Here is a 24,330-nt window from a genome sequence, read left to right on the forward strand (position 1 = left end):
GAGTCAACACGTACAAAGGTCAAACCATCCAAAGAGTAAATTTGCCCAAGGAGTTAAAACGTCCAAAAAGTCAATATGCCCAAGTGTCAAAATGTCCAGAGAGTCAATATATCCAAGTGCCAATATGTCCAAAGAGTCAATATGTCCAAGGAATCAAGATGTCCAAGGGGTAAAACGTCCAAGTAGTCAATATGTCCAAGGAATCACAATGTCCAATGGTCAAAACGCCCAAGTAATCAATATGTCTAAGGAGTCACAATGCCTAAAGAGTCAATATCAATATATCCAAGGTGTCAACAAGTCCAATTAGTAAATATATCCAAGTGCCAAAATGTCAAAAGGTCAAAATGTCCACGGAATCAATATGTCCACCTTCGTGGGTTAACCCACGGAATAGCTGGAGTTTACGTTATTTTGAAAACAATAATATTTGTTTCTTTTTATACCTTTTTATGGTTCCGCACCCAAAGGGTAAACGGGACCCTATTACTAAGACTCCGCTGTCCGTCCGTCCGTCTGTCACCAGGCTGTATCTGATAGACAAGATATGAGCCGTGATAGACAGTTGAAATTTTCGCAGATGATGTATTTCTGTTGCCGCAATAACAACAAACATACTAAAAAACAATAAAATAAATATTTAAGGGGCGTCCCATACAACAAACGTAATTTTTTTGCCTTTTTTATAGATAATGGTACGAAACCCTTCGTGCGCGAGTCCGACTCGCACTTGGCCGGTTTTTTATTTGATAGACTCGAAAAGTTAAAGAAGGAACAAAGTACAAAAAGTATGGTAGTGGAGTCGACATAGTGTGTATTAATAAATAAACTATTTATTTATTATTTATTAGTGTATTAATATTAGGTAACATAATAAATTTACTTTAGACATATTGACACCTTGGGCAAATTGACTCCTTGGACATGTTGACTCCTTAGAAGTTTTGACTCCTTGGATGTTTTGACCCTTGGACATTTTGACACCTTGGACATATTGACTCCTTGGATGTTTTGACCCTTGGACCTGTTGACTCCTTGGGCGTTTTGACCCTTGGACATTTTGACACCTTGGACAAATTGACTCCTTGGATGTTTTGACCCTTGGACCTGTTAACTCCTTGGACGTTTTGACCCTTGGACATTTTGACACCTTGAGTATATTGACTCCTTGGACGTTATGACCTTTGGATGTGTTGACTCCTTGAACATATTGACTCCTTGGACGTTTTGACCCTTGGACATATTGACTCCTTGGACGTTTTGACCTTTGGACATAGTGCCCTGGAAAGAGCCTCACTTCTTATACTTGAACTTTTGAAAAAAAATTACATTATTAACTTCGCGTTCTGGAAAACAGTGGCCTATTTCGATAAAAACATATAAGTACTTGATATTTGCTACAAAGACGAATTAAAATACAGTTGAACACCTTAAATCGTAGATTTCTTATACAATATAACTTAGTAATTCTAGTAGGTTTCATAGCATAGATCGTACGATGGATGCAAGGACACAATATCAGTCAAACGGAAAATATTCGGTCAAAGATGGCAGTTGAACTGTGAAACCCTACCCTCGTCGTGTCCTTTTTCTGTTTGATCTTTAGGGAGAGTGCAGACATGTTGTCGCGTTTCTAGAGATTACGGACTGGTTATTTCGTTATTTCAAACGGCTGTCCTATATCAAAACATAGTAAAGGAAAAAATTCTGGAAATTCATTTTTTATCTTATTTCGACCCACCTAGTAAGTCCTCGTCCGATTACAGAGACACCTGCTCTTACTAAGTTTTTTAATTGGGAATTTGGTGGTAAATAATGTATTTTTTTGTCAATTGTTATCATTGGTATCGTATGATTTTATGGAATTATTTTCTCGGGCCCTATAATCTGTTAATTAAAAGCTTTTGTTTATTTTATGCAGCGGTTACCAATGCTACCACTACTGACTAAACGGTAACAAACTCGTTTAAAAACATTTTACCGGTCTATTTATATGGTTCAAATTCATGTAACAGCTCATTCTGTTATCTGACAGGCCACACACAGCACAGGCGACCGATCGTCCTACATTGCCGAAACTCGTTATATCCGAATGAGCTGTTACATAAATTTGAACCTTAATATTATCACGATAGTTGCTGTTTAACAACATGGTTGCTTTGGCACGCGCATAAGACGCCTCTTCATTAAAGAATCAATTAAACAAATGCTTTTGGGCCCAAGCCGAAAAAAACATTTTATAAAATTGACAGTAGAAGAACTTAATGATAATTAGTGGGAATAACTCGAAATATCTTGAAATTTCATGAGTGATATACCAGTTCACACTTAATATTCAAAGGTATTAAGTGGTATAAGACTTGCATACTACCTATGTAAAATATTACAAAATATTGATGTTGAAAATGGTTAGTACACATACATGTTAAATTTTTTAACTTAAATAAAATAATTAAGGGTGACACATTTTTTATTTTTACGCTCTTTTGTAAAATTTGGTCTGAAGCACGTACTGGGTTTTGATATAGAACAGCCGCAAAGCTGCTTTCTAGAAGCTCGTTAAGCGTTATGTTATTTAACTTATTTTGTATTTTTGACAATTATTTATATGAAATCTGGCATCATATTTATCGTTATACGTTTTTGATATTAACCTACATTTCAATGTTATGGACCGTAGGTACAATCATATCATAATACCTGCACGGCTACCACGAGTAGGCAATTAGCATTTACGGCTCCGTGAACTCGATCGCATGCTTATTCGAGTCTTTAACGTAAACATCCAGTGTCAACTCGTGGTACGGCTACTACTGGTTACCTATACTCAAAAACTTGTTGTAAGAGATACGGTATTCACGGACTCTTTATGCATCATATTACTATTTTGTTTTCGAAAATTGTAATATTTTTTGGCGACAAAACTTTATATTAATTTCGTAATTAATGCGATGTGAAATATTATAAAGAGTTTAAAAACCTATATTATACGGGCATTGTCCGTAATTGGTATAAACAGATGTGTGTCGGCTGTTACCGTTGTGGTGAACAAAACATTTTGGTCGGAATTTTGTCGAAATTGAATCATGCGGTCGCGGCTCGCTTCAATGATCTGGAATAAAAATACGATAGACCGATAATGACAATTTTTTGGTAAATGTACTGAGCGATAAATTAAATCTTTAATATATTAATTGGTTTTTACGCGGTTTAACTAAATATTATAATGCTATTTGCTACATTATGATACACTCACAAATTACTTTAAAACTGAAAAATCATTATTTTATATTTTTGTTTAATTACTTCTTATCTTGGCTACTTAGGGATGATGTTGGGGACCGGCCTGACAGTGTTGTAGGAATATATGAGTATTTCTCACTGCGTTCGACGGCCAAACTACCTCGACAGAAATGGGTGCCTTTATATGATATTGTAAGTACTTAATATCTGGATAATATCTTAATATAAAAAGTCAAAAATGCGCGTTTTCCCAGGGATAAGACTTAGCTAGATCGATTTTTCGCCCCCGAAAACCCCCATATGGCAAATTTCGTCCAAATCGTTAGAGCCGTTTCCGAGATCCCCAATATATATAAGAATTGCTCGTTTAAAGGTATAAGATAAGATACCTGTTATGTATTATGTAACTAATTTATTCCAGAAAGTCCTTTCAATATAGATTTAAAACAAATTACATAATAAAACACATTTCAATAAAAACATAAAATTCAAATAACATATTAAATTATAAACATTTCAATTAAGGGCCTGCGTCGCAGGTCACCCCAAACCCGCCACGACAGGCTTGTGGTAGCCCTTCCAGCGCTCGTGCAGCGGGCTGGCGTCCAACTCGCTAACCGCCGACGCTCCACGTCCATGGCGCTCGTGCTGGACATTGTAAGCGTCTTGGTACATATAAAGCTGTTGTGTTTGTATAAATAAACAATAAACAAAAATTCCCTCCAAAGCAAGCCTTAGCCCTAGCAGTAAATTATAAAAATAATCTCTACTATCTCCATAAACCTAAAGATGCATTAAAATGACTGACAGCTAGCTGTTAAAAAAGCCTGCTTCCATTAAAAGTTTAAAAATGTCGTCGGGCGATCACTTTATTAAATCGCGCGTCATTACGCGGGCGTCGTGATCGGCAAACTTTGATGTTTTCCTAATGCACCCGCATTTGTCAGCTCGCGAAAATCGGAGAATCCAGAGCTTAATGTTTTGTGAAATTTAGAACAGAGATTTGTTCTATATATAAACTATCTATAGCAGTAGCAGTTGTAGCACGTCACCATTAAACGCTTTTTCAAATTTCCGCGTGGTGAGTATTACGTAGGGTCAAGTGTTGTTACCTGTGGACGGTTTTATCTTTGGACACCATCGATATCTTGTAAAATAAAATTCTGAATACAAAAAAAATTATGTATCCGTAAATCCGGCAGCAAGTCGCACATCAAAAACAGTTAACGGGTAGATTTCATTTGTTGCGTTCAGCATTTTATTTTACCTGATAAATATTAAAGGTGTCTACATGTAAAACAGTCCGCAGGTATGACACTTGCCTTTACAAAATATTAATTTTCACCCGCAACGGTATACGGAATGGTGTAATAATAATGAACCATGGGCTTGGGTATAGCCAGTATAATACCTCCTTATAAGTAATTATATACGAATATAAGAAAGGTAGCTTCTCCTAGAGATTAGTTATGGTACCTACAAGTGAAATCAGGTTAGGTATTGTGTCCATGTTATATTATGTTTGTGTGGACGACATTCGGAGTGGCGTACTAGAAGAGAGAAAAACAAAAATTATTACTTTGCTTATTCGCGAAAAGATAACGTGCTAGTCAATCAGTGCTAACCTGTTATACTTGCGTATTTTTACATGCATAAAAGTTCCCACCCTCCAACTGCAAAAATTAATACGCAAATAAATAGAATAACTCACCACCGAAAACACAAAACTCGACACGTGTTTCGCCTCTCTTAGTAATATTTTTTGTTTGAATTAATATGGATTTCCGCAAAGTAACGCCTGATTCTATTCATTACTAGAAGAGAGGCCTATGCTCAGCAGTGGACGATAAGGGGCTAAAATGATGATAAGTACGTTACGTTACATAACTATTCGAAGCTCAGCGACCAAGTCCAAATCGTATTTGTAGGTTTTTTACAGAAAAGTTCTAATTGAGTCCGAGATGCAGCATTCATAATAAAGTTTGGCATTCAGCCAAAGAAACAAAAACAAGAAAAAACCTAGCATCCGAACCATTAGAATGGAAAAAAATATGGAGGACTAAATTGCGAACAATCTATACCTATTCCATCAGTTTAAGCGCAAAAGTTTGGAAGCATTGTTGATATTGTCTACGTTTTGGCGCCATATCTGGTGGCTAAGCATAAAGTCAAATCAAAGTTTATGAAGAAATGAGTTATTTTTACACTCGTACTTTTGGAGTGTAATGAGATGAGCAGGGCCCGTACTTTTCATGCCGTTGACGCAATAATGACGTAATTTAACATACAGGGAGTTACTACAAATTTAGATAACTTACTTATTGATGGGTATCATAATAAATACTTGTTACGTGAATAAAAGCTTGATACGCTGTTAAAAACCAAAAATATGTATTATTTCATAAATTATCTATTATTTATTTGTATGACAATAAAATTAAAGTCAGTTAGACGTTTCTATACTGATTGTCAAGTATATATATCAGTTACCTAAAGAGGTTGACAAATGATTAATTATTACGAAAATACTAATTGGAATCATACTCTATGTAGCGTGACGTAATTTTTCTGTCAACGGCATGAAATGTACGGGCTCTGGTGAGTGAAGGTTATAAAACTTTTACCAATAAAAAAGTTTCATTTAATATCTGACTTTGTACGAACAGCATGATTGAGGTCGCATAGAACCTAGTATAGGAACTGATATAAGAGTATGTACATGTACCGTGGATGTTTTGCACTACGTAAATACACGTCAGGGGGCCGATTTTTGAATTTCGAGCGCTCGATTTCGTGTGGCTCCCTTTAATACTATCTTCACTACTAAACATTTAAATTCTACTAATAAAATTGAAAAAGAGTGGTCAATACCACTAGATTCCCAATTTCTATCGCTCATATCTCAAAAATTAGCATTTCACCGTTTTCTACCGATTTCGCGTGACAAAATTGAGCGATCGAAATTTAAAAAACACCTTCCAGTATCCATTTCTTAAAAAAAATTTCACGCAGCAATAAATTTGAGCTGTATTTTTAACAGCTGTGTGACCCATTATATAAATAATAGCACACAGCTGTTATATAAATTATTTTTCTGGTTTATAGTCCGCATCAAAAATAACGGTTTCTAATCCTGATAGCGTATGAACTTAGCAGACTACGCGTTTAAAGTTTCTACCCATGTCTAATTGCTTTATAAAAAGATATAATGTCTCTATATAATAGAACAATTGTAACTGATACTTTCAAAAGCGAATTGTAAAGATATATTTATATTTGGAAAGGTATTCCAGAGTGTCAGATCCTTTTGGTGCGTTGTTGTCATCCACTTCATATTGATGCTGACTGCACGTAAACATGCTATTATTGTAACTAAACATAAGTGTCTTATCGATCTTAATTAAAATACTGTAGGATAGCAAAAATGTCACGGAAAGGTAAAACAGTGGTAATCAGGCTCTACTGTCGCTTCTCTACGGAAACTTCTATAAGTATAATTTGTATGTAAACCGAACCAGGTAAGGCTTTAATTAAAAACCTGGGACCGTGCCGCCGAATCGCACGAGGCACAAGTTTTGGCCGTTCTGATTAATTTCCAATGAAATTTCACTTCATCCTGCAATCGCCTGCTCGGGTAATGAGGAAATTCTTCTTAGCAGGTGCTGTTTGTCTTTGCTCTCGAATTAGTCAAGTTACCGAACATTCTTAAGCCTGCGACGAAATCATGCTACGAGTATTAATGGCAAGGGTATAGATCACTGCTAGTATTAAGCATGATCGAATACATCGAATTGCATGATTGTTTCTAACATGTATAAAGCATGTGGGTTACCTGTTATTTAGTAATTTACAAGGAATGCTTTAACTAAAAAACTAGTATTTCTAATCTATTATTTAAGTATTTCTAAATTTATGCCTTAAATTTTACTGCGTTTTTTCAATTTTCACCAATGGTTCTGTTAAATCTAGTTTTACGTAACTGTTGCTTGGTCAACAAAAATGGAATAGTATTAAAAAATTTAGCTTGTAGGGTTGGCAGCGCGCATGTTATTAGAGTTACTAGAGTTGCAAGCGGCCAAGGCTGCGATGATAAAAAAAAATCATCAGTTAAAATAGGTCTAAGCGAAACGTTGAAACGAATTCTCGCAATGTTCCGCCAGGTAACATTACCACTTCTGCCCATTATGGCGTGCTACGTCGTCGTTTAAATTAAGCACTGAAACCGAAGATTATTTAAAGACTATCCAAAATATACTAAGCCTGGCGCCGTCCCTTCTCTAACTTTGGTAATGCAGGACAATCACAAAAGTAAACCTGTAATATGATAAGCTGTATTTTTTAAATTCAGTATAGAATCTGAATTAACGAGGTAAATCTCGGCCCGAGATCTAATCCTGGAATAGATGGCCCCTTCACTTTTTGCATACAAATGTAAGGAGGAATTTGTGCCTTATCGCGGCCCGTGCATAAAAAGTGGACATTATTAAATACAGGGAACGGCAAGCGGTAAATGCTTCCTTAGAGGTTGGCTGCTTTTAAAATGTGTAGCTTGCTTTTATGCGAATATCTACCTAGTAGGTGTCTTGGCAGAAAATGTTACGGATACTTTCTTTATCGATGATCTTGTCGATTATTGGCCCTTTATATACTGAGGCGGCAAGTATGTTAACGGCACCAATCATGGAACATTTAAAAGAAATTTTGGAGTATTTTTGATATTTCACCGACACCTGTAAAATTTCTACCGCTTTACGATTTAAAAGTTGAATGTCCAATTCGTCCTTTATGTTTTCTATGTATTTAATGAAAGCTACTGCAATTGGTTTCAATATTATTAACCAATTAAAACTGTGGTTTTTTGCTCCAGGTATGGGATATAATGGCGCCATTCGTTTTGAAAATAACGAATATCAATGAAAAATTAGACTTAAGCAGCTATTTGGCTCTTGTTTATGGTAAAATATTGCCAACGATTAAAAACGGATGGTAAATACTTGTTTTACAGGATTTGTCTATACCATCCCATTACTGGTGCCTGTTCCAATATAGGAGTGTTTACTATACTACAAGCTACGTAAGTACAGTTTAGTAAGCTATTGTCTAAAATTACATTTTTGATACATGCTATTATCGCTGACTGTAACAGGCAACTAGTACGCATCGAGACAATTCTAATAACAAGTTAGATTGCGTTCTTTTATCACAGAGTTCCTATGGCCACCTCCTGTCTTTATCATCCGATCAGCTAAATGGTACCATAATATTGCATTGTCATCTAATTTACATTATACTATATATCGTTGTCTGAGTACCCATAACACAAGCCTTCTTGAGCTTACTGTCAATTTGTGTAATAGTGTCCTATAATATTTTTTTTAATACTAAATATATATAACTACCTATAAGGAGCTACTAGATTATTTTCTAGAATCATTATAGTACGAGTACATTGTGCAACGAGGGGGGTAAGTGAAATTTTGGATACGAGGGTGGTCATTTCTAACAGTCGCAGGCGGGAGGGAATTAAAGACCAGAGTTTGGCAATATTCTTACTACCGGAGTACACACAATGTTTTTCATCACACTTGCGAAGAAAAAACTAAATTCGAAGCGAAATAGTTTTTAAATACGGTGACATATCAAACATTCGTCCGCCATTTTGTAATTTCTTGACCGGTTAGACTTTGAAGGCTTATTCGAATAATATTTTTCATCACACTTGCTCGAAAAAGATCTTATTTCATGCAAGTGTACTGAAGGACAAAGGCCTATATTCTTCCCGCGGGAATTCTGAATTGAGAATAAAAACTATGACTCCCTAGAGAGTGCGACCAAGATAACTTGGCAGCGATTTTGATAGCCCAGACGGCTATTTTAAACGTCAAACTTCTATGAAACTATGACGTTTGATTGACACTTGCACCGTCTGGGCTATCAAAATCGCTGCCAACTTATCTTGGTCTGACTCTAAACCTTCTATGATACCTTCAAAATCCGTAAATTAATGCCAAAATTTAGATAAACTGTTTTGTTACAACAAATTTCTTATCAGTGAAAATGTTGTAATTGCTTCATTTATTATATCAAAATCGATTTGGTAATGACATTCAATTTTCGAATATCTCTGAAAATAGCAATTCGATTTGACCTCTATTTCGAAATGAAATGTCAATTGCATACAATTTTGACAAATCTTACATGCGAGATTTGATATCAAACGATACGGAACTACGGATGCGTGAAATGCGTAAAAAAACGTTTTCATTTACCGCCATTTGACGTACAGTTAATCTTTTAATTAATTTTAAGTATACAATTAATTTATTTTGTTGTTTAAACTAACTATAGCAAAAGTTTCGTCGATGGACCAAGTTTGCTTGAATACTGCTGACCACCTTAAATTTTTGGGAATATATACGACTCAAACCTCAATGAAGCTAGAGTTGGATGCCACAGAAAATTCGATCCATCCTGCTTGTTATGCCTTAAAAGCCTCAGAGATGTATTAACTCTAGACCAATTCAAGATTGTTTATTATGGGGGCATAATAAACAATTGAAATGTTATGCCCTAGTAGAGTCATGAGTATGAATTTCGAGCCTACTATTTCAATAGAGCACCCAAACAGCAGCTTGATTTAGATTTATTACTTTTCTGAAACTTATATAGATTTGATCTGTCAGCTGTTAACAGTGACAGCTCTTGTCCAGACATGTAACTTAACGGCTGACTAATCAAATCTATATCAATATTAGAACAAGAAATTGAAATCAGCGTTAGCATCATGGTTCCATTTTCATCACTTGTTGCTATGCCCGTCACTGTCGCGCTTACATACTTGTTAGAACGTGATTTACACACTCGTGGAACGAGGAAAATATAACAAAGCGGACAAAATATAGGTATTGTTAAAGTTTTATGCTCTTGTTTACTTTCCACACGGCACTCTTCCTTGCGTCGTACAACCAACATTGAGGGTCGTAACCTCCCTTTTGTACCACTTTCTCTCTTAAGATCTTTCTACATCTGTTTTTGTATCTGGAGGTATGAAGAGCCATGTGAACTGTGGAGTCAAGAGCGGTGCGGATCTGGTCAGACCAAAATATTGGACTGCGTCCGCGTTCAGGCCTTTTCCCATCCACTTTACCGGTCACAATGAGGTTTTCGAGGTTGCCACCGTCCCTTCTTGCAATATGATCGAAGTATTCAAGGACTGTGCGAAGATATTCGGATGACAGCCGCGACGAAATTTTGAGTTCTCGCAATATGAAGACGTTAGTCTGAAATGCTGTCCAGGGGATACGGAGCATCCTCCTCCAGCTCGCATCTCGAAGGCGTCCATGCGTTTGCGGTCAGCAGCTTTCTCCAAGTCTCAGCGCCATACGAAAAGATCGTGTCGGACCACACATTGTACTAGCACTCATACAATACAAAAAAACATACAAGTATAAAGGCAATATTTTATTACTTTCGGAGCGATTAGTTCTAAAAGTTTTCACTGTATGTGTAAATATAATATGGAGTACCCCTAAAAATATATTTTTATAAATGTTAACTTCTAAACAAAGTTTAGTTAGCGGAACTCACAAAATACATCCGTTTTATATTCCACTGAAATATATCTTAAATTATGAGTAATATGCTGGCTATGACGTACAGTCAGACAGACGAACAGACTGGCGGACATGACAAAACTATAAACGTTCAATTTTTGCCATTTTGGCTACGGAATTTGAAATGCCAATAACGAGAAATCGTTGTTTAAAATATGTGAATATGCTTTTTCCATTCCTAAAACAGAACAAACAGCTAGAGCCTTCTATTTATGAACGGATGAATCCAATTTCCCGTGTAAAAATCCAGGCCGGCTTGGGTGAATCGAATAACCTACGTATTGACCGGCGTTTTACATAATATTACCGTGCAGAGGAAACGATTGTTAGGGTCCCTTCGGAGAAAGCCCAAACCAATTCAAGATTTTATTTGTAAACTGGTCATTGATGGTTCCTTTTTAAAATTCTCATTCTTCTTGGACACGGATTAACAGCATTAAGCACACTAGATCCGATTCGCACGTCGCAGTGTGCTAAGCGCCTTAAAGGTTATGACAGACTAAGCAACATAGACGTTTCAACTGTCCAAAGCTACAAAAGAAAATTTTATATTAGGACGATCCGGCCACTGTGGGAAGCCCATATAACTAGATTGCAGACGTGCGTACGTGGGGCGCCAGTTGGTCAGTCACCTTTTTTCACCAATTTTGTTACCAGGTTAGATTTGGCAGGTCGGGAAACAGCCCAAATGGAAACACTTCGCCGATGGAGGGCAGAACTCGACGCTGCAAAATATGGGCTAACGATGGTGGACACAGTACTGCCGCATCTGGAACGCTGGGTGGGAAGGAGGCAAGGTACGCTAACTTTCCACGTGGTGCAGATACTTACTAACCATGGATGCTTTGGTAAGTACCTGGACCGCAGACAGAGGGAGGAATCCCCCATGTGCCATCAATGTGGCGCACCGGTGGACACGGCGCGTCATACTGAATGCCATGCTGGACAGCGAGGAGGCATGGAAGGCGATGGCCACCTTTTTTGACGAAATTATGTCGCAGAAGGAGGCAGCGGAGCGTGCGCGCGAGAATGGCCCTGACGCGCATCCACTCCCCCGACGACGGGCTGGGGGCAGAGCTAGGCGCTATGCGCGGTTGCTGCCTCCGCCGTAGTGGGTTGCCCAGGGCTCCAGGGGAGTCTTTGCGGTTAAAAGCTCACAGGACTGGGGTGCCTGACCAACTGGCACCCAAAATGTCTGCGGCCTACAGGCAGCTCGCCGGGGCGTACGCGGTCGAATGCTGATAGCGACCCTGCGGCACCTGTCCTCATCTAAGGCGGAGCTGGCATTCGTTGGGGGTTTCAGACGGTAGTCCTCTACTGGTTAGTCCGTCATCGCCCCTGGTTTCCCCCGGACTAGGTGGCATGCGTAAACGCATTTCTCCAACGTTAAAAAAAAGGTAGCTGGTAGTTTATACTTTATTTAAATATCTTAACGCGCAATTGTCAGCGACTACAGTGAAATGGAGTGGATTAGTACACTTCGAATACGATAATGCTAAGGATTATCGTATTTCGACATTTCTTATATTCCTAGAACAACTGAGCTGAGAGTGTGAACGATTCGTTTGCTTTTAAGTAAAAATGGCATCAAGTCGTTTTTAGTGTAGGTAATAGGTACAGTTTATAAGTATATTGCGAAATTATGTTACAAATTGACGGAACCATTCACCGTAGGTAACCCCACTCTTTCCTGCAGTCCATGTTTGCGCGCCGGCATGAAGCACCGATAAACATTGTGTGCATGTAGCTACCCGTGTTTGCGTTAGAACACTGTTGTGCTCGGTATTTGAATATCTTGCTGGATTGCTTTGCCGCTACACTTTTATGAGGTTACGCGCGAATGGTTTTGCTCAAGCCCTGTTTGGTGCAGCTGTTTTACTGCATGTTATGAGATTACTTTAGACATCAGAATAGTTTCTAGCGGGTCTTTTCTAGCTTGAGAGTTGGATGTAACGAAATCCGCGTGGGTAACGCGAGTTTATTAGCATCCGCTTGTGATAATATGCGAAGTAGGTAATGGTATGATATGTTGTGGTAATGGTAGGTAATGCTTTAAGGTAATAGGTTTGATGACCTGTCTGGCCTAGCGGGACCCTGCCTATGAAGCCGATGGTCCCGGGTTTTTACCAAATTTTACCACTTTGGAAGTGTCTCTCGCGCAAACTCTTCAGTTTAGAAAAAAATGATATTAGAAACCTCAATATCATTTTTGAAGACCTATCCATAGATACCCCACACGTATGGGTTTAATGAAAACAGTTTTTTTGAGTTTCAGTTCTAAGTATGGGGAACCCCCAAAATTTATTGTTTTTTTTTCTATTTTTGTGTGAAAATCTTAATGCGGTTCATAGAATACATCTACTTACCAAGTTTGAACAGTATAGCTCTTATAGTTTCGGAAAAAAGTCGCTGTGACATAAACGCATAGACAGACGGACATGACGAATCTATAAGGGTTCCGTTTTTTGCCATTTGGCTACGGAACCCTGAAAATGATGTTTTTAGTTTATACCTAGCTCTAATACATAATAAATTAGTTTCTTAAAGATTTGTTTAGTATTTAATCCAATATAAAGCAGTCTAAATAAAAGGCAGCCAAGTGAAGCTCTAACTTGAAGTGTCTGGTTAGGCATCAAATGAAAGCCACTTGTGATAATATAAGCCAGAATAAGCCTTTGTATACTATACGCCGCATTTCGCCAGAGCGTATTTAGCTGTATCTCGAATCAAGCTTTATTAGGAATATATTAGGTAACTTTAAAACCCTAAGACTATTATACCTATTAGATACAATTAATTTAATTATTTGCTGTATGGCTTTAACGAATCCTTATACAGCCATCGACTATTTATCAAGATATTTGTGACGAGCCCAAGGTAGAGAAATAGATAGAATACTCTTTATTGGCACACCTCAGTAAAATATACAGCTTAAAAAAAAGATTGATAATGATATAGGCAGACGTATCGCTAAAGAGCGATCTCTTCCAAACAATCTTTGGGTAGCGGAAACAAAACAATTACTTAATCAAAAAAACAAAACAATTAAACAAACACCTACGTTGCGAAAACCGTTATGAAGCCTAATACATGAATGTATACACACATTTCCCAAGCTCAATTGTCGAATTTTTACAGATTTACGCGTAAGATAGATACTTAGATAAAACGTTTATTTGAATACACTGCAGCATTCTACAAACAATTTACAAATACATTACAAACAGAATAAAACTAAAGTAGGCACACAATAAGTAAGTATGTGGTGGAATTACAAATATCCGAAACATGTTTCTGTATAATTCAAATTATCTTCATTATCAATATATACATGATTGTACTTATCTATGAATTAGGTGAAATTAGTGCGTGTATCACAACATTGGGGATTTACAATATAAGTAAAATCTATTGACTGAAGTAGGTATATTTGTCTGGCGGTCACATCAAAGTCGAGGGAACACATTGAATGTTAAACGCCTTCTGAAAGATCTAAGAAAACCCGATTGACAAAATCAAAGTGATTACTAAAATTGATATGATTTTATAATTCAAGCATTCTAATTCTAGGTAAGCGTTTTAAAATCCGACTGCCAAATTGCTTTGATATTTTATCTTGATTATTTTAATGGTTATAATATTTTATTAGTTATCTTAATTTGGGTTGTTTTTTTAATAAACTATACCTAGGCTTAGACTATTTTATTTTAAAGTATTTTCTAGCTTCAAAAATTACCGCTCACGATGACGTCTACTTTTCTAGCCATGGTAGAAAAGTACTTCGTTGTTATTTTACCTTTTCGACCTCTCTGGTAGGTAACTATAAGTAATTGTCTCTTAATCTAGTGTTACCGAAATTCAATTAAAAGTTTTTCAAACGTTTTAAGCCTTACGTTGTTTCGACTCACCCAATTTTTTTTTTTATTGATTTTTTTATTTATACTACGTCAGTGGCATACGGCCCGCCTGATGGTAAGCAGTCTCCGTAGCCTATGTACGCCTGCAACTCCAGAGGAGTTACATGCGCGTTGCTGACCCTAACACCCCTCCCTCCCCTCGTTGAGCTCTGGCAACCTTACTCACCGGCAGGAACACAACACTATGAGTAGGGTCTAGTGTTATTTGGCTGCTGTTTTCTGTAAGGTGGAGGTACTTCCCCAGTTGGGCTCTGCTCTAGATCTGGAATGACATCCGCTGTGCTGTGCCCTACCACACAAAGCGAGATGACATTCACAATGCCCATACCTCTCTTTTGGACGTAGTTTAAGGACGTACCCGGGTCCATGAATCGGGTCGGGAATGAGATACTTTTTGACACAGCAAAACATTTTTTTTGACAAAAATACGGGCAAATAATTACAAACCAAATGTCAATCTACCGACATGGTGCGAATGACCCCACAGAGGGCGTTAAGTAAGCCGGACCACTCTAATAAATAAATTCTGTCTCGGAAATCCAATAAAGATAGTTCGGTGCGAATTCCGGTAAACCGATTATTCTTCGGTTATTTTTGCCGTTTTCACCCCCAACCAGTACTGTACTTTCCGAGATAAATTGGATTGATTTTGCGATTCATTATTTATTAATCCGGGTCAATCTCTAGTTTTATCTGTGACAGTATAGTGTTTAAGTGTTCAATAAATATTTTCCACTGGTAATTTATAATGAATGATTTCTATTTTGATAATTTGATTGGGGTCGTCGACGGGTAATTACTGGACATTAAGGAATCGCAATTTTCTCGGTCTTCGGCTGACTTCATCCAGCTTGCACCTGTGATCTTATTTCGTGGCTTGCCTGATTTTCTTTTTCCTTGTGCTATAGGCCCTGACCATGTCGTTGTTTTGCATGGGTTGGAGGAAGCTTTAACCTAAACGGGGTCCATATAAAACTATCATTCATGTCAAATAATATATATAAAACTGTTAAAAAAATGGATTAAATAAAGCTTTTATAATAATAATATTAAGGAATCGCAAACATTACTAAGCCCAGCAGTAAAATGTATGACATAATTGTAAATGGATACGTTTTTAGATATACTTACGCTGGTTTTACAGATTGTTATCGTAATTTCAATGCCGAAAATAATCACTAATGGGCTTAGGTATCAATACGTCATATCGACAAAAAATATAATGAAAGTAAAGGCATCCATCTATTTGAACAATGACAGGCTTTTAAGCAAACTACTTTTAATATAGATTTCGTGAATAGCTATAACTAACCTGTTCGGATGTAGTTCATAAGGGGGAAGGAACGTATATAAATAGTATGAAAAAGGGGGCTGCTAGTGGTTTCTTTTGAGCGCAGACCGATCGGGTTGAAGTTTTCAACGAGTCGGCACTCTTATAAGATGGTGCAAGGTGGATGGATGGTTCGGGTCTGGCTAATCAGATCAGAGATCAGATTTAAGTACAGTAATCACTGAGCGGTGTTCATGTACTTTGTTAGGCGGCTGTATAGATGATACGGCTATGGCGTTATAACGAAACGTACTCCACACTACCTTAGGCTCAAGGCTTACTAAGGGAGGAGAGACTATGTATGTGTGATCGGAATTGCGACCTTCGGGAGGGTTTACAGAGTGTGTGATCTGAACGGGCTTTCTCGGTATAAGTAAGGAGTTCTCTTTAGGCCTTGGTGTAGTAGACAGCCGTAAGCGGGTGACAGATGCATGACAGTTCTGATGCATTGGAAAAAAAAAACCGGCGTGGCGCCGGCGTCAGTGGACGGGCCGGCGTAATCTGCGCTACGTTGAATTTGCTTGTGCTACAATAGTAGTTTTTGTGACTGCTACAAAATGAAAGGCGTTAAAATACGAGTATGGGTTTATGAAATAAACGAAGTGAGTTTCATAAAATTGTCACACGAATGTTGTACCTAATGTCTAATTTAATAAAATAAAATATTTTTAATTTAATAAAACAATCGTGTGCTCATTCCGATCCGAACCTACAGTTACATACACTGCTTTATCTTCACAAATATCATAAGCTCCCCATGATGAGTTCAGGAACAGCATGTTACGATCGCATTGCGCCGTTGGATGATGAATCATGGATCATGGATGGATAGATGGATGATAGCGTCTCCGAAATGTTTGCGTTTGTTGCGTCAAGATAAACTGAAGCATCAAGTGAAAACTTTGTTCACGCATGTCATGTAGGTAACGGTAGTTTTTTTAAGGCTTTAAATACAATGACCACCAAAAAATACACTGATACTCTAAGCTCTCTTACTAAAAAAGTATACAATAGTTCTAGCTGGTTTAGTCATGACTGAACTTCAAATTGTATTCATGACTATCAAATCTTAGCGAGTTCTACCTAAATAAACCACTATAATTGCCATAAAATGTATGCATATTACATAATAAAGTATGAGTAAGTATGATTCCAATTAGAACTGCGACCCTTGTAGACCGAAATGCTACTAGAAAAGGTGGTTAGGTTAAGTTAGAACTGCGACCCTCACAGGAACCACCTGCTACTAGAAAAGTCGGTTAGGTTAGGTAAGAACTGCGATCCTTACAGAACTGAACTGCTATCAGAAAATGTTAGGTTAGGTTATAGAACTGCGACCCTTACAGAACCGAACTGATATCAGAAAAGTGGGTTAGGTTAGGTTAGAACTGCGACTCTTATAGAAACAAACAACTACTAGAGAAGTGGATTAGGTTAGATTAGAACTGTAACCCTTACAGAACCGAACTACTATCAGAAAATTGGGTAAGGTTAGGTTAGAACTGCGACTATTATGGAAATGAACTTCTAATAGGAAAAATGGGTTAGGTAAGGTTAGTACTGCGATTCTCACAGAACGAAACTGTTCTCACAGAAGCAAAAAAATGGGTTAATTAATTTAGAGACACAAAAAGCTTCTCTCTTTATTTACGTGGGTAAATAATGATTTATCTAGCGTAAGTTATTTGATTAAGATAACGAGCTGTTAAATATTTGCATGACATTTTTAAAAAACGTGGTTAATATTTTGGTGGTCATTAATTATTATTGGATTAGTAATAATTAGTTTGGAGTCATAATTTGCTTTAATACGATAGCAAGATGTAAAAATGTTGGTTATGATTTCAAATTAAAATAGAGTTTTAATTTTGGTGACCATTTACTATTTTTGGCAGTAAAAGGGGTTTTTAGAAAAACGTTATATTTTAGTATACGAGTATCTGGTGATTAGTTAAATATAAGCCTTTTTTTAACTTCAGAGTCAAACTGGAGTTATTGCTCGGCATTAAAAAAAATGCCAGATTTGTCAAAATTATTTGCAAATGACGTTTCATTTTTAATACAACTTCATCTCGGCGGATATTAGAATATTAGAAATTAGAATGTTCAAATTATTGGTTTTTCAGAGGTGTTCGAAATTTGATTGTCATTATAAAATCGACTTCGATGTTATTACTAACCAATAATAACATTTTCACAGATAAGAAATTTGTTCTAACCTAAACTGACCGTAATATGCGGTTTTCGACCCCTTAATAGAGGGTTTATGATATGTGTGTACTTGTATAGATAATATACTTTAAAACACAGATGACAAGAAAACATTCATAAATAACTTTGCATGATAAATATAATAAATAGCGACTCATTTACAGTCAAGTAGTCCTCTAGTTCAGAGACTGCTATAAATAAAAAGTGTAGTTTTGTTTAATAGGTTACCGCCGTAATTAAATTATTTACTTCACTGTCGCCTTATCATACTTGTTAACCCGTGACAGTTATGGTATTTACAATGATAAATTAATTACAAACAAGAGCGATCATAACAGTAACAATCGTGCATAGGTGTGCCACTGCCGTTTACCCAAATTCACACTCTTCTTCACAAATATCAAAAGTCACTGCGCGTAACATTATTATTTATTATGATAGCAGATTATTATATGTAGTGTAGTCTGCAGTGACCATTTATCGTCATTACGGGCGCGGCCCTCATTTCCGTAGCATATATCACTGACGCGGTGATTCCCTTAAAGGAAATAAAAGGGGTCGCTAAAAATAACTTCGTATGTCTTGAATAAAAAAATATGTCAGGCTGGTGTTTTATTTTGTATTTTATTTGACATGCTTATTCTTGTAATAATTTATAAGCCAAAAAATGAACAATAAAATATCATTATTATGCGTTGCTTTACATTTTGTTTCGTGTTAGTAATAAGTAGAACTGCGAAAATCAGTGCGTTTCCAATACATTAAATTGTCACTTCAGCACGATACTCTAACTTTATTGAATTTTTGCAAAGGAAATTGCCACACCAGTGCCTTGGGAAAATGTATAGTATGTTTTTTTTTGTTTAAAAACTACGCGGAATTTATGAAGTACATGCTATATGACTATAGGTAACAAAACTTGTTATATGTCCTCTTTAGTATATTTTATAAATATTGCATTAAAGTAGTCAAGATTTCGCAGTAACTCAATGACATGATCCATTTTTATTGGCAGCTAAGATAAGGTATTCCCATTCAAATCCTTCGGGTTTAAAATGAAATATCAAAATAGTATGCTCATTATTTCTGTTATATCTTATATACGAGTATCACACAGCAGATAATACTTGTTGCTAACTTCAAAGCTGGGTCGTGTGAATTAAACTGAGTTGCGAACTCGGTATATTTCCAGCCCAGCCCAGTTTTAGAAGCGCCTGTCACCTGGCCCCCTATTCACATTTACTGAGCACGAGCAACCATTCGAGTCGACTTGACGAGTATAATTGTGACCTCGAGAGCTGTAAATTATTGTTGTAGCATATTACGGTTATCTTGCGTTATGGCAAGCTATTCTAGGGTAATCTGTGAACATCAACGCCTGATGATAATTATCACTGTACCCTCTCGTCTTTAAAAATAGATTCGTACACGAAAATTTTGGTTATATTCAAATTTAATTTGTTTTCCTGCTTTAAAGTAAATTGAAAGTACGAAAGCGAAGTTTTTTATTTCTTATTTACACCAAATGGGGTTTCTTAAGTTGTGTGGCAGCCATTGTTTCACTGAGTATCTATTCGCGCTCAACCAAGAATCTATCAGTCAAAAAACAATTGAAAAATAAACAGCTGAATATAACTCGTTATTTGGAAAAAATGAAAAGAGCCTCACGTTTTTTAAATCAATTCTCCGGCCGTAATACGATTCAGTAAATAATAACAAAAAAAAAAACATTACTTATCCCTTTTTTTGGGTACTAGTATTAGCGTAAGAAAAAGACAGTAAGATTGACTGCCTATGTTTCAAATATGACGTGGCGTGGTCAAACCATAAGTTAAACAATTGGAATCTTGATAATAATCCATTGGATCCTCCGAGGTCAAACTTTAACTGGTGCGTCTGACGAACTTTGGCCCGCGATAGGTAAGCGATATGTACAACAAACTGCTATGTGTCATTTCCGTCGCTCCGCGTAGTTTGCATTCAATCTGGGCGTGACGACTGTTTGCTTCATTCACTACGTGGTGGGTGGCTTCCATATAAACCTGTCACGTGACAGGTAAAGGATGAGTAACGCTACTGTGAAATATACGAGACTGAATAAAGTGTCGGTTGCAGACGCATATTTCGCTTTTTAAATTTCACGCGATATGATTTTGACTGGGTATGTGGCAATATGGGTAACTTGATATGTTTGGATTGGTGTTGATCGATAAAACATCACTCATATAGACGTTTTTTATTTTCTTCTCCGAATTTTCCCGATTGCATTCTAAAGTAGCCCGGGGATCGGGGTAACTTGGGGCAACAAAGAAAATAACATAGATATGCAAAAGTTACTGCCAATTGACCATTTTACTTCTAGCAAGTTTCACTTTTGTCTTACAATAATAAGTTATATGCAGTACCAGTGGCTTTGAAAAAAAAAATTTCGTAGGCATGCTGGACCTAATTTTCTTTTCTTTGTGGGTAAAGTGTTTTAATGTTTGAAAATTAGGCAAGCCAGTGGGAATCGAGTTCTGTGGAAGTCCTTGGTTTGTACATTAATTTCGAAATACGAGTATATTTCACGATAGAGCACAGCCAAAAATAGATAATATACCGTGTTGCTGCTTTCCGGAATGTTTGAAAATATTATACGTACCTACCGCATGTACTAGTAATACTAGTGCGCATTAGTGCGGATAATGTGATAATTGAGATTTGTGCTGCAAGCTACATAATGGCTCGTTAGTGTAATAAGGTTAACATGTATGAAGTTTGTTTAAAACTGATAATGCTGGCAGGTAGGTATTTTTAGTTGTTTAAAGAAAATGACTACGATCAAAAATTAAATTACGCCTTTTTATTAACATGAAAAGAAATTTTGACATGAACCCGCCTCAACCTCTACAAAAATTTCTTGGGACAGGGAGATTCTATGTAATATAACTGGAAGCCGCCTACCTTTTTAATTTTTTCAAATTGTTTATAACTTATTGTTGTGTAAACCTCGGTATGTATCAATTTCTAAATATAAATTTAGTTAATATTTCATAGAATCGATGAACATCGGTATTAAAGTCCAGGGTGGTCCAAAAATAAATCAACATTAAAAAAAACTTATCTACAAAACAATCAAACAGGGAAAAAACGTTTATTTATAATAACAGATGACGAACTTTTTTTTTCCAAAATTAATATACAATGTTACGTGTTTTATTCCTATCCCTCTTGTAACCTGAACCTTGAAATTTTAATTACAGCCTGAAAAACAAGATGGAAAATTTCTTGCATTTCCCCGTATATATATATATATATATAACTCTCTATGGAGCTTAGATAGCTGACAAAAAAACTGATTTTAGAATATCCTCGATAAGAAAAATCCATTGGAAATAAATCTGGGTCGTGAGGTGGCCAGTTAAGGTTACCTCTTTTAGAAATAAGATTTCAGGCGATTTTTTTCCATACTGCTGAAATAGCGTTGTTGAAGGGAGTGACAAGTTGCCTCTTCCTCTTGATAGGTCGGCTATAAGCTCGGGTACTATTTAGAAAAGTAAACCGTTTTATCGTAAATAAACCAGGTTGACCTTGAACTCAGGTTGACGTTCTTGGTTGTAATATTTTAGCGTTTAAACGTTTGTCTCTGGCAGAAGTTAATTTCCAATTGCTTAACCAAGCTTCGCCAGATACTTTTGTGCGTATTTGTGTATATTTTAAATATAGAAAAAATGTATCCTTGTATGGGCTACAAAATCATGGTATAAGTAATATTCACTCGCACAAAATGCCAATTGATCTCCTGGAAACGAGATCGTGTCACTAAATTCCTAATGGCTATTCATTCATTTTCCTATTCACACTCAAACAAATGTAGTAGCTGGTCAGCCGCCCGGTATCATATATTATTTAATTATAACTGTATACACGATAGGAAAGCTTTTGATTCGATAATTAGAATTAATATTATGACGAAATAACTACTATAAATCATTTACGTTCTCGAAAGTGAATACGTATTGACGGCGAATCGAGGAAATCATAACGTTATGTTGTATCAATAACCGAAATGTTGAATTTAAATAAAACATATCGAACAGCGTGCATTATGGTATATACTTTTCTGGTACATCTGTGAAAATTAGTACAAACTTCACAGTTTTAGTTGATCACTGTAGCTGACAGGAAATTGCTAAATCGGTGACAAGTCTAGCAAAAATAAAGGGCTACATAATACCTAAGGAATTCAAACAGTTACATTTTTCCATCACATTGTACAATATTCGCTATGTGCACGACTGTCACGCAACCTAGCGTCCGCAAGTCTAGGAGAAAACGTCAATTCACTACATCTTATAAAACTACTCCAAAAATGAAAACTACAGAACGGATTTTCATACGACTTTCATCTACCAATAGAGTGATTCTTGAGGAAGGTTCAGGTATATAACTTGTTAAGTTTTTGTGTAAATTGGTTGAAATATAACGATGTTGTCGGAAAAAATCACGCTGGCTTCCGCTTTAATCGAAAACGCTGCCTAATCCGTTTGAGCTATAACAACACAATGTATGGTGGGGTTGTTTCTCATTTATAGATCAATTCATCAAAAAAGTCCCTGATGTTAAATGTCTTTTTGACCGCTATTTTTCGGTTCAAAGTTACTTAGTATTAGTAGCTAGGTAGTTACTTAGTATTAGTACGTAGTCGTTGTAAAACATTGTATTCTGCCTTTACATTGAACATGAAAAAAACGTATTTTTTTTAAAGACACTCATATGTAATGGTTTTTAACTACAATAATCAGTAATGTGACATTAATTTTGTGACATTAATCTCTATAATTTTGATAGTGTGTACTAATAAAAATATGGACTTTTATAATACGTCTGGATTGAATAATTTTCATTCATCTTATTTATTAATTCATTCATTCTATTGTAAATTTACCCCTATGAATCCTTTCATACACGTGAGAAGCTGTCAATTATTCGCTGAAGTTTAACTTTTGCCGATTACGAAACACGAAACATGTCTAATGACTATTGATCCCCGTTGAACTATTTCAATTATAAATCTGGCTTTAAAGTATGAAGTTTGTAATGAAATGTTTGTTATTCTGTGACTTTTCGTGCACTTTCACTTAACGACTCTGTTAATATTATTTATTCTTCTTAAAGGGCAGTTGTTTGCCCTCTTCCAGATGAGTTTACCTCGGACAAGTGCTCGTATAATTTATTTAATTTTATTGCCGCGTTGAGTTTCAAGCGAGCCGTATTTTCTGGGGCACATTCTCTCAACTAAAGCCAGTAAAATATCGTTTTAGAACTTTTAAAACGTTACGAGTTTTCAGAACACTCGTTGTATAAACATGCACTCATACTTGAAAGTTTAACGTGGTTTAAGTTTGAAAACAACTTTTTACCTTTGTTGATTTTATACTGCATATGTAAGCTATCAAAAGTTTATTTCATTATTTATATCTAGTGCCCTCAAGTTAAAATACTCTGACAGGTCAATTCTAATGTACACTGATATCAAAATGATATCATTCCTATATAATTCTGATGTCAGTGTAAGTTTTAATTGGCCTGTGAGTATATTTTAAAAAAAGGTATGCAAGCATGTATGTCAGTTTCAACAAAACAAATAGCTATACCTAATAAATTATTAGTAATATGCGTTTTCAAATATGCTATTTTTTATACCCATTATACTTATGGATTATATTAAAAGTATTATTCATATTTATAAGATGTCACTAGAGACGACCATACTAAGTTTTCACTTCATGTGTTACGTCAAGTATGGAGCTAATAGGAATTATATGAAATATATGCATTCTTCCTGCCAAGTTTGAACAAAGTTGGCGTGGTCAGAGTCTAAATAATATTAAGTAACAAATTATTAGCCAAAAATTATAAATAAATATTATAGGGACATTTTCTTACACAAATTGACTAAGTCCCACAGTAAGTTCAAGAAGGCTTGTGTTGTGGGTACTCAGACAACGATATATATATAGTATACAAATACATG

The 24,330-nt window shown here is 36.2% G+C and overlaps 1 protein-coding gene across 2 annotated transcripts in view; it reads left to right on the forward strand.

Annotated features, from left to right (window-relative positions):
- LOC133520474 (acid sphingomyelinase-like phosphodiesterase 3b) overlaps positions 1–24,330 on the forward strand; it is a 107,066-nt gene that overhangs the window by 29,108 nt on the left and 53,628 nt on the right. The gene's annotated exons all lie outside the window — the stretch shown is intronic.

This window comes from Cydia pomonella, chromosome 8 (genome assembly GCF_033807575.1).
Source record: "Cydia pomonella isolate Wapato2018A chromosome 8, ilCydPomo1, whole genome shotgun sequence".
NCBI lineage: Eukaryota > Metazoa > Arthropoda > Insecta > Lepidoptera > Tortricidae > Cydia > Cydia pomonella.